The sequence below is a fragment of the Phacochoerus africanus genome, chromosome 7 (genome assembly GCF_016906955.1).
Source record: "Phacochoerus africanus isolate WHEZ1 chromosome 7, ROS_Pafr_v1, whole genome shotgun sequence".
NCBI lineage: Eukaryota > Metazoa > Chordata > Mammalia > Artiodactyla > Suidae > Phacochoerus > Phacochoerus africanus.
Genome location: NC_062550.1, coordinates 68476471 through 68494417, shown reverse-complemented (window position 1 = coordinate 68494417; position 17947 = coordinate 68476471). Strand labels below are relative to the sequence as shown.

At 52.3% G+C, this 17947-nt stretch overlaps 1 protein-coding gene across 1 annotated transcript in view; it reads right to left on the bottom strand.

Moving 5' to 3' along the window:
• ANO2 (anoctamin 2) overlaps positions 1-17947 on the bottom strand; it is a 346820-nt gene that overhangs the window by 281661 nt on the left and 47212 nt on the right. The gene's annotated exons all lie outside the window — the stretch shown is intronic.

Genomic DNA, 17947 nt, shown 5'->3' with positions numbered 1-17947 from the left:
CTCACTTCTCCCCTAAGGGAGATCTCCAGTGTTTCCTACGATTCACTCATTCCACCATATTTCAATTCAACAAGTATTTACTGGGCAACGGCCACGTGACCAGCAATGTGCTAAAAGCTAAGGACACACAGAAGAAATATAAGCCATCGCGCCATCATTCAGCTTCCAGGATCTTTGGAAACCAGATAAACGATGCCTAACACACAAGACAGGTGAGTCACATCATGACTGGGGGGGGTCAAGGTCCAATCAGACATGATGACAAATGAATGCCCGTTTGCCGTCTCCTCTCTCACTCATCGATGAGTGCCAACTTTGCTCCCGGAGAGATATGCCTAGTATCCATGAGGATGCGGGTTTGACCCCTGGCCTCGCTCGGTGGGTTAAGGATCACAGATGCAGCTCAGATCCCAAGTTGCTGTGGCTGTGGTGTAGGCCCACAGCTGCAGCTCTAACTCAAGCCCTAGCCCGGGAATGTCCATAAACCAGGGGTGCAGCCCTTAACAAAAAGAAAGAAAGAAAAATAAAGCTCGGGAAGCCAGATTGAGCTCCCAGAGTGCTTGCGAAGATCAGCAGCAAGAGAAAGGCCCTTCGAACGATGCCTGGCACAGGATAAGCAGGTGCTCTCGGTCAATGAGAAGTGGATTTGGCACGGGGCGTCCTCTGGCCAGAGGACTTTGAATTGAGGGGGTTTGTGCAATCCAGTTTCCAGCATCCTCCCTTCTTTCCCAGAAAAACCTGGCTCCCGGGGCATTTCTTCCCTATGTGAGGCGAGAGCCCAGTTTGGATCGCGTTCCCTCTAGGCAGCCAAGACAGGCTTTTCCACGGCGAATCTCTGCACACACACTGCGCGGAGCCAGCCCTGCCGAAGGCCACCCGTCCCTCCCCACAGCCCCTAGTCTGGAAGAAAAGGACTATCAGCTATGCTAATTAAATCTGCAGATGATAACAAACTGGGCGGTGCTGCAAACAGCAGCAGAGAGGATGGGGAAATAAACGAGAAGGGACCTGGGGAGTTTAGAAGATATGGGACAGGAAATAACTAAATGAGATTCAATGCAGAAGAATGCGAGTAACTTTAACTGGGGGGAATAATCAGAAACATGGGCCATGGCAGGGGGAGGAGCGAGCGGGAAGCTGGCAAACAGCTGAGGAGGTGAGGCTGAGGGAGCGAGGTTGGCAGGTGGCAAGTGGGGGGTTGGGTAGCAGCAGCGAGCAGGACTCAAAGCCTAGAGCTGAGACCAGAGGGGTGAGTACAGCCAAGGCTGACGGGGTCCGAGCCGAGGGGGCAGGACCCAGCAGCCCTCTGCAAGGTGAGCCTCCATTCACACCTCCTCCAAGAAGCCCTCCTGGATGCCTCACTTGTCCCTTATCTGTGACAAGCAGCCCTGTGTTTGATTGATGGGCCTCCTTTCCATGTCTGACTCCCATGTCCCCACCAAACGCACAGCTCCTGGGGGGCACCACCCCAGCCCTGCCGTTCACCGGCTTCCTCCTAGCATCACCGAAGGCCAACCCTGGGGGATATTTCCATCAGAAAGGAGGGCCCACATCATCTCCAACAACATGAGAAGAGCGGGGGTGGGTGGGGGTATCTGTCTCCAGGCCCCCCCAGGTCCAGATTATTTCTGCGGCTTCTCCATCCTCATCTCTATGCCCTCGGTGACGGTGCGATGTTTGGTGAACGGTGCCCGATGCATGTTACCTGTTTAACCCTTCGGCTCAAAACACAAACCAGATGTCACTCAGGGTCCTGGGAAAGAGGACAAATGACACATCCAGGGAATCTAACGAGGCATGTGCCCCTTCGTGTGAAGGCGACTCTTCTGAGGTAGCCGTGATTCACAGAGAGGCTTCTCCGAGGTTCTGTGGTTGCCTTGAGGCATCTGCCCGCTTTCAGATGAAAACTTTATAACCAATAACCATGATCAGTAACAATCAGGAGAAGGTGTAACCGGTTCTCAGGGATGCAGGTAAGGCTGGCCCTGCAGAGAACTAACTGCTGCTGGAGGCCACGGTCAAGTTAAGCTCCCAAAGAGAAGGGCGGGATCCCCTCTAAACCTAAGAATTCCAAGAACACATTCTCCTTGCTCGTGTGCTTTAAAGGATGAAGGAAGCAAGTGCTGAGCACATGCTCTGAGGCTGAGCCTCCTTCAGCATCAGGAGCAACAGGAAGGGAAGCAAACTCCAAACACGCTGAACAATCTCCCTTGAGAAGCTGGGGATGAAGATGTTTTTCGAATGCCTTCTATGCATAGCAGGTTCCTTAGAACCTAAGCCTGCAGGATACCCCACTGCTCTGAGAGGTCCCTGGATCAAGAGCCCCCGGCCTTTCCTGCTCCTCTGGAGCCACACTAGCCCAGGGCTGCTCAGCCCCAGGGGCAGCGAGAGCAACAAGAGCCAAGATGATGAGACACAGAGACCCAGGCCCTGGGCCAGCTCCCCACTTCCCACCTGTGCCCTTGATGTCACACCTGTGCGTCCCTGGGCTCTGCCTATTCTTACCTACAAAATGACTGGGTTGATCTTGGAAGGACCCATCCCACTGAGAGATCCTTTGAGTTCACGAAGGGCAGGAATTCTCGTAGCACTTTAGCCTTGAGAACTAGCCTTTCCATCTTTCTACTGCACATGTAATTGGATGTGCTGCGAAGCTCTCAGCCTCCTGGGAAAATCCGGGAGTGAGCTGGAGCACAGGGAGTTACAGAGACTTACACCATTTGGATACAACTGTGTTTCTTCTCATCTTCTTTCTCCAAGCCTCCCATCCCTGTTCTCACTTTCTAAAACTTGAAAGGTTTAAAGGCAGAGAGAAGAGGCACCTCTCGGCTGGATGAGAAATGCAACAAGTACCGGCCAGCAATGGTAATCATTGAACTCTAGTGTTTATCCTAACCAAGGGGGGGGGGGGGTGGCGTGCAGTTGTGCAGGACACACACTGCACAAAGATGCTGCAGGAAGGGGGCGCCAACCACAGAGACGATATCTCAGAGTTGGACTATTTACTACGTCAGCTTCTGATGATGGTAGTAGAGTCTCGATTAAACAAAATCATCACATTAAGACAGTTTTGCAAAAATGGAGGCAAAGTTTCTTGAGGAAGAGAGACTTTTTCTAACCGGCCCAAAGATCCCATACGGGCTGGCTGTGGCCCCAGTCTTAACCGTGGATGCCCATCCCCCAGGAAGACAGCCAGTGAGAGAGAGGGTAGCAGCACTCAGTGTCCCTTCTATGGCCCCAAAGCAAAAGTTGCTCTCAAGAATATAATCTGAAAAAGTCATCTATGTGGGTTGGAAATGACTAGCCGGCCAAAGCAGAATTCCTCCGGGGACATCTATATTCTCTTAAAGATCAAGTAAAATGATGATTTCTTTCCCTCTCTCTCTCCTTTTTTTTTTTTGCTTTTTACAGTGCACCTGCTGCCTATGGAAGTTCCCAGGCTAGGGGTCCTATCAGAGTTGCAGCTGCCAGCCTACACCACAGCCACAGCCACCCCAGATCTGAACTGCGTCGGTGACCTACACCACAACTTATGGCAACACCAGATCCTTAACCCACTAAGCGAGGCCAGGGATCGAACCTGAATCCTCATGGATACTAGTTGGGTTTGTCACCACTGGGCCAAAAGGAGAGCTCCTAATGATGATGTCTTAAAACCTGGCCCCTGTCTTGTTCATCAAGCAGCTGGGTGCCCAGCACAGTGCGCCAAGCGGGGAAAGCACTGCACACAGGCCACCGGGACTGACAGAACTGCAGTAACCTATCGGGGGGCAGTGGAAGAACCCAGCCCACGAAGGTCCCAGCCCACTAGGAGCCCACACATCCCACCTAGAAATCTTCACAAGCCTTGCACACAGGAAGTGCTCAGGAAGCAGCGTGCATGTTTCTGAGACCAGAGGAATCTGGAGAAGGAGCATCTTCTAAGCTCTTTTTATTCATCTTGCAACCAAGGGACTCAGAGAGACAGTCCAGAAACTCATCCCAGGATGTCAGGCAGCTCTAACCAGGTAAATAAGCTAAGAGGACGATGTGTTTTCAGTTCTCCACCTCCCAGAACCCAGCTCTTCTTATTCCAGAGGCTCCTCCCCCGCCTCTGCCTTGCTCTGAACGGTCCACGTCCTGAGCGCTCCTAAGGGCTGCCAGGCCCACATCATTGAACTCACATCCTCTCCAACTAATGGAGGCCCCGGGATGTCCCCAGGAAGCTCAGAGTCTAACCTCAGGTCCCCCACTCGGAGACTTCCAGGTGGCGAGTTGGTCCGTCATGACAAGGCCACCCTCATGAAGCATCAGAGGTCAAAGAAGATCTGATCCCACCAGCCGAACCAGATGGGGCTTTGAATGCTTTCTCCCGCCGGTGACTCACAGCAGACCTCAGCCCACAAGAGGCTGCGGGGGGACAGGGTGAAGGCCCAAGGGCCTTTCTAAAGAGGCTCAAATCACACCCTCTGGGTGATGGCTACACAACTTCGTGCGTGTACTCAAAACCACCGGACTGTACACGTTAGCCTTTTTTTTTTTTTTTCGGTCTTTTTAGGGCCACACCCACAGCATATGGAAGTTCCCAGGCTAGGGGATGAATTGGAGCTGCAGCTGCTGGCCTACGCCACAGCCACAGCAATTTGGGATCTGAGCCACATCTGCGACCTAAACCAGCGCTCATGGCAACGCCGGGTATTTAACCCACTGAGCAAGACCAGGGATCAAACCCCCACCCTCACGGATACTAGTCGGGTTTGTTAGCCCTGAGCCATGACGGGAACTCTCAGGCTGTACACTTTAGAAGGGTGAATTTTATGGTATAAGAACTACATCTCAGTTTCTTTAGAATGCTGCTACCTCTGTTTCTGCCCACAAAGAGGGCCAGCCATGCCAGAGCTCGGGACGAGCTTCCTAAATAATCTTTTTCCTGGGAAACGGATGTTCTCCTGGTCTGGGAGGAAGCAGCTATAATGAAAAGAAAAAGCTCGGGAACCGACAGCCTTACGGTGTTGTATAAGCTTGGATGACCTTGGTGGCTATTTAACCTCTCTGAGCGCTGGTCCACAGAATGGAGGAGATGCTGCCCATCACGGGGACACAGTGACGAGCCAGTGTAGAGGGGCTGTCCACAGTGCGTCCACAGCAGACACACATCCTTGTATTTCCTTTGGTGACAGGAGACTGTTTGCACCTTTTTTTTTTTTTTTTTCCTATTCAGTATTTGGTAACCTGGGCTGGACAGCAAGGCTCCTATAAGCGACACATTTCTACATTACTATAAATAAATAAGACCAGGAGCAAGGGTGAAAGAGACAGGGGTGAGGACAGGGGTGAGGGGGGAGGCCCTGCCGGGTCAGAACAGAGTAAATTACGCCCAGAAGTGCCTGAAGCCGCTCTCTTTCTTTCTCACCTTCACAAGCCATACCTGGTGTCCCCAGCTCTTGAACTTGGGCCTGCATTATTCTCCGGCTCTCCTGCAGGACCAGCTAAGCCTCTGACTCTGGACAACTCTGGGGTTGCCATGCAGATGGCAGGCAAATCTGCGACTCTGGGGGCAAATACCACCCTCGCCTTGCACTGCGTGCCCACCCTCACCTCCCCATCCATGCCCTGCTCCACTTAGGGTTTTGGGCTTTGGACTGGGGCTGGCCCAGCCTGCTGGGGGAAGCCAAGGAGTCGGTTCAAAGCGTGTGGGAGGCTGGGAGGAGCCCACCCTGTCGACTAGAGCTGGGCTGGGCTGGAGCATCCTCTCTGGCTGCTCTTCTGGCCTTTCTGTCAACACCTCGGGACAAATGAGGTGTTTCTGTCCATCACTGAAGATGCATAGCTCCTGACTGAATCTGCCCTGAGCTGACGGGGCTGTGTGGGAGACAGTCCAGCATGTAAAGAAGCTCCTTGCTCAGGGGTGGTGAAGCCTTTGGGAAGAAAGCCCTGCAGGTGGCCAGAGCGTGGGTGACCAGCTATCCCGGGAGCTGTGGAGCCGGTCTGGGCTCAGTGACAGCCTCACAGCCCCCAGGACACCAGCCACAGAGCAGTGACGTCGCCCTAACACTACCCCAACCAAGGGACACCAGAAGCCCGCCCCCCCTCCCCAGGAAAACCGTGGCGGGGGCGGGGGGGGGGTGTTGGAGCCTGGCACTTTTTCCCACATCCAGGGACAATGAGGGACTCAGAGAGAGGAATGAGACACGGACCCTGTCCTCAAGCAGCTCACAGACTGGGGAGCCCCACAAGATGCTAGGAAAGAAGACTGGGGGTCTGGGGGCTGCAGAACAATTTAAAAGGTGGGGGGCTGTTGGGGAGGAGCCATGCGTCCCGGCCCTTCCCCCTAAAAGTTAGGTCACAAGGTCAGCATCCCAGGACTCAGCTCACCAACTGGATGAGCTCAGAGAAATGGCCTCCTTCTGTCACTTCACTTACGTGGCCAAGGGTGGGAGCAGATGAGCTGTGAGGACCCTGAAACGAGGTGTTGCTTCTGTGATGCCTGACGTTGAATCCACACCACCCCGGTTCCCGCAGGCTCCCGGGCCTGCTCGGCCCCTGGCCTTGGCCTCTCTCATTCTCAGCAATTCCATGTGCCTGGGGAAAGTGCATCAGCCAGGGCCCAGCTTCCTCCAGGGCCCTCACGCCCTCTGCCCCCAGCCGGGCTTCCTGACACCAGCTTCCCTGTCAGACCATGGCTCTCCCCCGCCAGCTCCTCCCGGTCATCTTTCTCTGAATTCCGTGTGTTAGCTGCACACGCAAAACTCCAGAGAGCCCGTGAGGACTGGGTCCCTGTCTCTTTTTCATTCAGACCTCTGGCCTGCTGACCCACTATCTAGGATGGGGTCAGCAAGCTTCTTCTCCAAAAAGGTAGGTGGTAAACAGTACAGGCTCTGCTGGCTACGGGGTCCCTGTTGCAGTCACTCAACTGCTGAGGCGCAAAAGCCGAGACAGTCCATTTTAGTTTCCAAATGCCCAGTGTGATTTTATTTCCCAAAGTAGGTGGTGGGCTGGGTTTGGCCTGCAGGTCCTCATATGCCAACCTTGATCTAGGGCAGACCTCGTGGATGGTCACACCTCCAGCTGGCCCTGCTTTCATTACCGTGATGGTTCCACATCTGTCTGCTCTACTGGACGGTGAGCTTCTTTTTATCACCTATGCCACCGCCACAGCAACGCCACCTCCAAACCACATCTGCAAACTACACCGAAGTTTGCAGCAATGCCGTTTCCTTAACCACGGAGCGAGGCCAGGGATCGAACCCACATCCTCATAGATACTAGTCGGGTTCTTAACCTGCTGAGCCACAATGGGATCTCCTGATGGTGAGCTTCTTGAAGGCTGGCTCTGTGTCTTTCTACTCTTGAGCCCCAGTCTAATGCTGTGCCTTGTATATAGGAGGCGTCTTCTTATTAATGCTCTGACCTGATGGCACGTTTCCCATCTCATGGCCTAGGGAGATCACCACAAGATAGCAACAGGCGGACCAGCCCCATCGGGAGGTTGGCCCACGGCCAAAATCCAGCCACACAAGTTTGTACATACCTGCCAGAAAATGCAGGGGAGGCGGGCTGGCCCGCTGGCCACAGCACTGCTCTTGGAGGGAACTCCGTTCTGCTACATCAAAGGGCCCATCTCCTGATCAAAAGTTTGGACCAGACACTCCACCTCCTGGACCCCTTCCTCCACCCCCTCCCACGCGTCTGATAGCCCTCCAGGGACTGGATCAACCACAGAGGACAGACATCTGCGGGCGCTCTCAGTGCCTTTCATCTGAACCCGCAGCCGACGCCCAGGGTCGACCCCAGCACCTCCATCACGCTGCCAGCAAGGGAGCATCCAGACACACCAGGCCAGCAGACCCCCAACTCCCCACGATGAAGTGTGCTGATCCCCGTCCTGAAGAGCATCCGATGGAGCACAGAGAGGCTGCGATTGGCTCAACATCACTGTAGTGAGCAGCAGGACCAGGCCTGGGGCTCCAGCATGACAGAGCCTCTGGGAAAAGCCAATGGGACCTAGGCCACTTCTAGAATGACACTGAGGAATCCTTCTTCTCTAGTCTCACGAATGCACTTTGAGGGACCAACAAATCAGAACCCGTTCAGGGGAGAGAAACAAGGAAAGTAAGAGAACTCGAAGCTGCCTGGGATGGAAAATGGACGGAGGCAACTGACTAGAGAGAAATCCAGGGCCGGGCTGTGGGTGAGGCTTCACAGCATCCAGCCTGGGCAGGGCTAGGGCCAGCTATGGACAAAGTCCGGGCCCCTCTTTGTCCACTGTCTGGCCATGGCCCAAACTGGGCAGACTCATGTTGTAAAATATGATCAGGTCCTTGGATAATAATAACATTTGTAATTATACTGCCTGCTTCTCAGAAGGACAGTAAATAAACACTTTCATCAATTCCCTTTTTATTTAAAGCCTGCCCCCAGGGCATATGGAAGTTCTTGGGCTAGGGATCAAAACTGAGATGCAGCAGCAACCTATACCACAGCTGTGCAATGACGGGACCTTTAACCCAATGGGCTGGGCTGGGGGATTGAACCCACACCTCCACAGTGACCTGAGCCACTGTAATTGGATTCTTAACCCTTGACTGTGCCACAAAGGGAACTCCAAATCCCATTTTAGATTAAAGTGCCAATGCTTATAATAATGGGTTGAATAGTGTCACTCCAAAGTTCATATCCACGTGGGAGCCTTGAATGTGGCCTTATCTGGAAAGGAGGTCCTTGCAGATATAACCAGTTACGGAGCAGTCATACTGGAGTAGGGTGGGCCCAAGTCCAAGGACTGCGTCCTTATAATAAGAGGAAAGGATGCACAGGGAAGAAGGCCTGTGGAGAAAGAGGCAGAGAAGGAGCGAGGTGCCACAAACCAAGGACCGGCACAGACTGGGGATCGCCAGAGAATGGAAGACAGCCATGGAGAAGCCGCTGTCCCCAGGGCCTTGAGAAGTGACCATCCCTGCTGACATGTAGATGGCACACCCTAGCCTCCAGGACTGTAGACAGAATAAATGTCAGTTGTCTTCAGCCCATACACTTGAGGCCATATTTTATGGCAACCTCAGAAAATGAATACAGTTATTAACTAGAAAGCTGATTAGACTGATCAACATGGAGAAAGAGAGTCATGTGAAGCACAACTGTCGGGGTTCAAATCCCAGCCCATCATTTGGCAAGTGCGTGACCCTGGACACGTTCTTTGACTTTCCTACACCTCAGCTGCCCCTTCTACAAGGTGATAAAAGTATTTACGTCAAAAGACTGCAGTGCAGATTCAACAAAGAGAAGAGAGCCAGTATCAGGGAACAGACATTCTAAGCTTTATGTATTACACTCGGCTAAAGCAGACAGGACAGTCTGGGTTTTGCAATTTATTGCAATCACTGCTATAATTGTAGTGAACAGCAAATATGTCTCTCTAACTATAAGTAAGACACTATAGCAACCAGATTGCTCTAATTTTTTTTTTTTTTTTTTTTGCTTTTTAGGGCCACACCTGCGGCATATGGAAGTTCCCAGGCTAGAGGATGAATCGATGCTGCAGCTGCCGGCCTACACCACAGCCACAGCAACACAGGATCAGAGCCTCATCTGCGACCTACACCACAGCTCATAGCAACTCCGGATCCTTAGCCCACTGAGGGAGGCCAGAGATCAAACCCACATCCTTGTGGATAATAGTTGGGTTCATAACCTGTTAGGCCACAATAGGAACTCCCTGCTCTGATTGTTACAATAAGAGGAGCGACCGAGGCTCAGAGTATCTTGTTCAGGATCACACAGTAAGGACGCAATCAAGGCTTACACTCAGGTCTGTGTGACCTGGGTGTGCTTTTCTCGAACACCATGCTGCCCCCTCTAGGGCAGGGACGAAGTCTGTTCCCACTGTATTACCAGCCGGAGCATGAGTGTGCCCCAAACATTTGAGGAATTAATGAATGCACTAACTAGAATATAAATGCGCTGGCTACCGGCCTGATTGACTTTCTCTTAAGCTTGGGCCACGCGGCATAGAAACAACTACCCACAGAGCCAGAGAGTGACCCCCAAGTAAGCCAAGTGATTTATGGGAATATCACAATCCCTCGCTGACTTATACAGCATCCTCTGTGTGCACACAAACTTGTGGAGGGCCTCTGGGGACACAGAGTGTTTCTTTACATCCTTCTCCATGGAAACGTGACCCAATATTAAATCTGCTTGCACCCTCTGCTCCCGGGGAGGTGGCGGGGGGGGGGGGGGGGGGCGGCGGCGGCAAAGGGATGGAGGGAGCACCAGGGTCGCAGCTAAGGATCCAAGTGAAGCCAATTAATACTTCTTCCTTCAAATAATCAAAACATTGGATGAAGCTACGGGCAGAGAAATAAAGAGCTGACTGGACCCAAAGAGGGGGAACCAAGCTCATCCCAGAAGGTCTTGTGTTTTCTGGTGGGTTTCTGAAGAGGATAATATAGCTAGGCTAGAAGAGAATGTCTAAGCTGACAAGTGGGAGAGTTATCGGGGGCAGGGGGATGGCCATGAACAGCTCCTGAGCTGCGGCCAGGCAGAGACCGCATGAAACACTAGGGTTACAGGGACAGAAGACACCACCCATGCCGGGAACTCACTGTCTAGTGGGGACACAGACGTGAAAACAAAGTGTTATGACAGGTGCAGCGGAAGAGGGGAGGAGGAACCCAGGAGGTCAAGAGGACACCCCAGGAGAGACAGGGCCTGAGCTACAAACAGCACACAGAGGGAGGGAAGAGCGCTTCCCAGTGCAGGGGAAGGGCATCAGCAAAGGCCCGGAGGCAGAGGCAGCATGGCAAGTGGTCTGGCACAGCTGAGCCTCAGGTGTGTGTCTGGGGTGTAGCCTAAGAGTGGAGATGACGCAAAGACCCTGGCTTAAGGTTAATCACAGAACCCTGCCACGCCATGCTTAAGGGGTGTGAACTTCTTCTTGGATGCTCAGAAGCCATTGAAAGATTTTAAACAAGGGATTGACTTGATCAGATTTGCCTCTAGTCAGATCAACCTGATACAGCATGCAGATGGCTTGAAGGGGGCAGATCTAGGTACCAGTTGAGAGACGCTGCAGTAATGCAAGGGGAGCTCGTGGGTGCTGCAATGAGGGTGGCAGCTATGGGGAAGGTGAGGCGAAAAAAGACAGGAGGCATGGGACTGGCATGACTTAGCCGTCAGTCACATGGATGTGACGGGAGGGAGAAGTCTAAGAAGCTTCCAGATTCTGGTGCAGATGAGGAGGGGAACGATTAGGACCACCCCCAAGACGGGGAATCATGACGATCCAGGTTTGACAGAGAAGATGCTGAGTTCATTTATGAGCATGTGGAGTCTGAGATGCTTCCGGACAACCCGGCATTTGTGGATATGAGAGCTGGGACATGCGCATGGCAGAAAGGCAGGTTAAATAAGAGTATCTGAAGATCATCATGTGCTGGTAGATGATAACTCAGACACGATGACATGATAGAAACGGTCCAGGAAGAGTGTTTAAGAAAGCTGAAGTCAGAGCTCTGCGAACACGGATACAGCAACACAGGTAAGGGGGAAGGAACTCACGAGAGAGAATAAGAAGGATGCCCCCAAGAGCAGAGGACCTGCAGGGATAGACCATGTCACAGACTCTGGAAACCTTAGGAAGAAAAATAGCAAGTAGGAAGAAGTGGTCAACTGCATCAAATGCAAAAGATCAAGTAAAAAAAACAAACAGGAAACAAAAACCAAGGACTGGAATGGTCTTCTAACCTCACTGAATAGAAACACCAAAAGAAATTAATAGGGAGCATATATATCAGCATTATTCCTAGATTTTAGCAGTTATTTGATCAATGACGGACGGATGGATAGATAAATGGATGGATGGATATACATAGATGGGTGAATGGTTGGATATATGGATGGATGGATATATAGATGGATGGATTGATGGATGAGATATATGGATGGATGCATGCCTATTAACTATCCCCAACTGAACCCACTGTCTCCATCATGGATTGCATTTGCAATCGTTCCATCCAGAGCCAGAGAGTTGGACAAAGGTCAGGACCTCAGGGTATTCCTTCCAGGCTAAGTTATATAGTATTCTACCTATATCTCCAGGAAATAAAAAAAAAAAAAAAAAAAAAAACCTTGTACAATCCACAAAATAACAAAAATAAAAGTCATAGCTCCTTTACCAAGAAAGGTCTTCCAAAGGTCATTCCATCTATCCCCCTGCCTCTGGCAGTATACCAAGAGCAATTTTTAAAGCACACCCTCAGTAATGCAAACAAACCCACAAATACATGCATCCAAATCAGACTTTCCAGAAGGAAGGGAGGAGTCAGTTTGCGTCTATCCTACCAGCTTTTGCATCTGGCGGGGGGAACGGAAAAACTCGTCATCGGCGTAGCTGCCGCCCCTGGAGCCAACAGCAGGCCCACAGAGCCAAGTCTCTGTGAAATGCATCAGATCAAACTTGATGATCAATAATAAAATCAACAGCCTTCCCAAAGCCAGAGGGGTTGAAATTCAGAAAGGGCCATCCTGCCATTTCTCCTGGGGCCACACAGCACAGGCAATTCTGTGAGATTTACAGCTTTAACCAGTTCTCTGGATGGAGGGCAATTTACAGACAGCAAAGCTTTTGATGAGATAAGAGGTCAGGGTCAGGGGACTAATGACATAACAACTAAAGGGGCTCATAGATCCTTAGACGCCCCCCCCCATCCCCCCGTTCCTCCAGCTCTAACAAGAGCAATCCAAACTGCTTCCAAGGGTTAACCAATCAAATCAGAAAATCCAACAGGCATACAGTTCAGCTGGAAGAATGTTCCTTTATTAAACAAACGATGTGTCTGGAACACTTTTGGTCTCATTGTTCCACTCCAGGCTGGAGACTGGAGCTATAGAAATAAATGAGCAATTTCAATAATGCTCATCCTAGGTTGACTCCACTGGCAAATACAGCCTTCCTGGCCAGGGCTGAAAACTGAATTAACTCTCTCAGACTATGGTTAGGGGCGAGGAGTGGGGGTGGGTGGCTGAGGAAGGCAGAGAGGGAGATTTCAAAATGTAAACTACCGCTGAAATAGGAAGGCTGAATGGCACTGAGAATAAAAGTGGTATCTTTCTTCTAGTGTTTTTTTTTTTTCCTTTTGGTCTTCTTATGGCTACACCTGCGGCATATGGAAGTTCCCAGGCTAAGGACTGAATTGGAGCTGCAGCTGCCGACCTACACCACAGCCACAGCCACACCAGATCTGAGCCGCATCTGCGCCCTACACCACAGCTCATGGTAACGCCAGTCCTTAACCCACTGATAGAGGCCAGGGATTGCACCCACATCCACAGACACTATGCCGGGTTCTTAACCTGCTGAGCCACAATAGGAACTCCTTAAGGGTCTTTTTAAAAAGGGAAGGAAAACCACAGGCAAAAAAAAACCCCAAAATCTCTAGGTTCATAATGGGGTTTTATGACAGCCATCCCAGTAGACCCAGACCTGTGTCTGGGGACCTGTCACTGAAGCCCATCACGTCACATCTCAGATGGTCTGGAAGAAACGATGCCCCCCTCCAACCCAAGTTCCATCAGGGCCCCAGGTACGTCATGGGAAATTCAAGGTTGCAGCGAGTCCCTTGACTTAGAACTTTCTACTCTGCTCTCTCTCCCCTACCTCTTGGGGAAGGGAATTTGGAAACCCGTGGCCTTTAACGACACCTTCAGACAGAAAGGCCAGGCTCTGCTTGCCTCCCCACAGGCAGGGAACAGGGACGGTGCCAGCTTCGGGGCCTGGCCCGCCGGCTGGACAGACGACCTCCGTGGCTTTGGTCAGACATCAGAGGGACGCGTGGCCAGAGGACCAGAGCCATGTGACGGGTCTTCTTTCCAAGGTTCAGAGGAAACCGACATCAAAGACGGGACAGGCGTGAGCTGGGTGGTCTGAGGGAGGAGGAGAGGGCTGGAGAAGAGGGGGGCAGCCGGGGCGACCAAAACCCCACACAGAGTGGGCTTTGTTTTCTGACCCAAAACCCAGCAGCAGACAAAAGCCCCCAGAAAAAAAGGCCAGAGTCCAACTCACTCTCGCCAGGGTCAAGGGTGCTGCCGAGGCCTCTCTGGGGAGGGCTGCCTGCTGGAGAGGTGATGGGCAGGAGGGCGGAAGAGGAGGAGACGCAAGAGAAATCCTCAAGGGGATGAGGCTAGGACCCGGGTGGGTGGTGCGAAAGCAGAGACGGTGCCTTGGACAGAGACGGCCCCTGGGGCTCTCCTGCTGGGGTTCTGCACGAGCCTCCAGTGGTCAAGCACCCACTGCACATCCTGCTGGAAACCCTCGGGCCACTCTTCTAGCTTAAGATCCCACAGAGGCCAAGGCAGCCTTTCCCTGGCTGCCTGTGAGTCTCCAGTATGGGGGCTGAAAACTGAGGTCAATATTTTTTTTTTTGTCTTTTTGCTATTTCTTTGGGCCGCTCCCGTGGCATATGGAGGTTCCCAGGCTAGGGGTCAAATCGGAGCTGTAGCCACCGGCCTACGCCAACGCCACAGCAACGCGGGATCCGAGCCGCATCTGCACCCTACACCACAGCTCACGGCAACGCCGGATCGTTAACCCACTGAGCAAGGGCAGGGACCGAACCCGCAACCTCATGGTTCCTAGTCGGATTCGTTAACCACTGCGCCACGACAGGAACTCCGTGAGGTCAACTTTATACCAGGGGTTCAGGCAGGGCACCTAGGCTGACCGGGGTGGAGGAGAAGGTCACCCAAGGAGGAGATGCCTGTCTCTCAGGGCAGGTCCAACTACTCTGTTGAGACCCAGAGTTGAAATGACATCTGCCCCGGAGCTGACAGCTCTGCACAGACGCTCACGGAAATGCCGCTTAGCTGCCTGTTCACCAGGCATCCCGAGTCATTTCTCTTGCTCGGTCACTGATGCTGTTGAATGCAAATGGCACAAAAACTGGGGTGGCCTTGCACGCATGTGTGTGTGTTTGATGTCTGTGCACTGCTGAGGTGCCGGCTGTCCTGCAAGGCTCTTGCCCAGCTTGGAGGAGAAAGAAAGAGACCAGATCTTCCAGCCCCTGCTCTTCCACTGCCTGGAATCCGGGCCTTGGCCCTGGTTTCTCGGTGACATCAGGAGTTGGGAAGAGATGACTGCTGTCATAGGTCATGTCTAGCTCTTGACATTTTCTGGGTTTCCTTAAGGCACTTTAAAGGGTGCCAAGCACTTTTAATTAGTACTCTTTATGGCAAACGCCGAGTGACCTTGGCCTTTTCCAGACTCAAAAGGTTTCAGCTCAGTAACACTGTGGCTGCACCCCGAGGTCTGGCTAAAGCTGTCCATCTCACAAAGATGAGATTACCGCCCCCCAGGATGGCGCGTTCTGAATTTCAACCCCTGGGGGGCAGGCTTGGTGGTGGGATGGAAATCCTATAAAATTGGATTGTGATGATCACTGTATAACTATAAAGGTAATAAATTCATGGAGTAATAAAAAATAAAAATAATAATATAAATAAATAAATAAACAAACCTTCCCAGCACTGTCTGCCTTAATTTCAACACCAGACCCAGTAAGTATACATTATCATCCCCTTTTTACAGAGAAAGCAACGGAGGCACAGAAAAGTTTCCAAGGTGGCCCAAGGTCAGGCAGGCAGTAAAAAGCGGAGCTAGGAAGCCCTGGTGTCCAGCCCTGGACCCTTGACCACTGAACTCTGACATCATGCGGCTCCTCCAGCAGGAAATCAAGGCCAGGGCATTTCGAATCTGGGCCCCTCACCCGCACGGTGCCAGGCAACACTAGATCACCGCCAGCGGGGGTGGGGATTCTAGCTGCTGCACAGGACCGTGTAAAATTCATGAGAGGAGAGGGTGAAATGACCGGCATCCGCTCAGAGCAACAGCTTCAGTTTCAGACGTGTCATCCTCCCCTGTCCACCCGACCAGCCTCATCTGCAGACTGAAGTGACGCCAAGGGTGAGCCTGAAAGCCTGTCCTTTCCCCCGGACAAGCCTGTGTGTCCAGCGGCTGCAGCCACCAGCCCGTCCCAACTGCAGAGGGCAAGGGGCCTAGGGGCCCAGTCTGAATACCAGGCCCTGAGGGCAGCTCTTCCCTGGCCCAGGGCAGCCGGCCTTCCCACACCATTCCAGAGCGGGAGAGCGGACAGGGGCAATGCCAACACCAGGGAACTGTACCGGGGGCCCCCAGGTAGGTGCGAAGCTGCTTCGAGAAGGTGCCTTGGAAGGAAACGGCTATTATTTGGGACCTTCTCAACAGCCCTCCGCCTAGGAAAACACGCTGGGCCTGGAGATTGCTCTCCATCATCTGGACAGAAAATGGACCGAACAAAACTGGGAGGAAACCAGCAGGCAGCTTCACAAGCCCACTGTCTCTCCCCAGCATGATGTGGAAAAAGGACCCACACAGCCCCAGGCCAGGGCTGCGAGTGCCAAGTGGAAGGAACCCCAGGGCACGGCCACCACCTTCCTATCCACCACCACCAGAACTGTGTTCAAAAACCTAGTTCCGGGAGTTCCCATTGTGGCCCAGCAGAAACAAATCTGACTAGTGTCCATGAGGATGCGGGTTTGAACCCTGGCCTTGCTCGGTGGGTCAGGGATCTGGCATTGCCATGAGCTGAGGTGAGGGTTGCAGACGTGGCTGTGGCTATGGTGTAGACTGGCAGCTGTGGCTCCGATTGGACCTCTAGCCTGGGAACCTCCATATGTCGCAAGTTAGACGGTAAAAAGCAAAAAAAGAATCTGGTTCCAGAGTTCCGGTCGTGGCTCAGCAGTAACAAACCCGACTAGTATCCATGAGGACACAGGTTCGATCCCTAGCCTCACCAGTGCGTTAAGGATCTGGTGTTGCCATGAGCTGTGGTGTAGGTCACCGACACAGTGCAGATCTGGCATTGCTGTGGCTGTGGTATAGGTCGGCAGCTGCCACTCCAATTTGACCCCTAGCCTGGGAATCTCCATATGCCACAGGTGTGCCCCCCCCCCCCAAAAAATCTGGTTCCAATTTGCTGCAGCCTCCCGTTACTGATTCCACCAGAAAGCACCACATTCCTGCTCTACTACTTCATCTCCCTCTGGTCCAGCCTGCTCTGGCCTCATGTCAGATTAATATTCCTATTCCGTGGAAGCTGAACGAAATTTCCTTTGGTGAGATGGCCTCTCCAGTTGGCCCTGGCTGCCTGGAAGCTTCCACCGCCCATGGCAGCCACCACCCCTTCCCCACGCCTGGGGTCCGGAAGAGTCAACACTCAGGGTGGCCCCTGACTCACAGAGAAAGTTATTAGGAAGGAGTGAGGCTTTATAAGGTGTCAGAGCTTTCACCAATCTCTCAGGTTGGGTGAGCTGATCTCGGGGTTTTGCAGAAAGAAGGGTAACTGAAGAAAAAAACACTCCAAAGACACAGCTCAGACTTGCTCTGAGGTTCCTACTCACGCAGTGAGGACCAAGGCTGAGCAAAGGGAGGTGGCTGTAAGAATAAACGCGGAGGAGCTCCTGCCTGTGGCTCAGCAGAAACAAGTCTGGCTAGCATCCATGAGGACGCAGGTTCGATCCCTGGCCTCGCTCAGTGGGTTAAGGATCCGGCGTTGCCATGAGCTGTGGTATAGGTTACAGATGTGGCTCCAATCTGGCGTTGCTGTGGCTGTGGTGTAGGCCGGCAGCTATAGCTCCAATTCGACCCCTAGCCTGGGAACCTCCATGTGCCACGGGTGAGGCCTTGAAAAAGAGATTTAAAAAAATAAATAAATAAATAAACGCAAAGATGGTAATAAACGTAATGAATATTTAATGAGCAGCTTCCGGGCATCAGGCACTGTACTAAGGGCTCTGAATGCATTACCTCATTTAACTCTCTCATCAAACCCAACAGGTATACATTATTCTTTTTCCAACAGATGGGAAAAAAAAAAAAAGTTAGCCTAAGAAAGACCTGGTAACATGCCCAGGGTATCAGTAAATGGCAGAG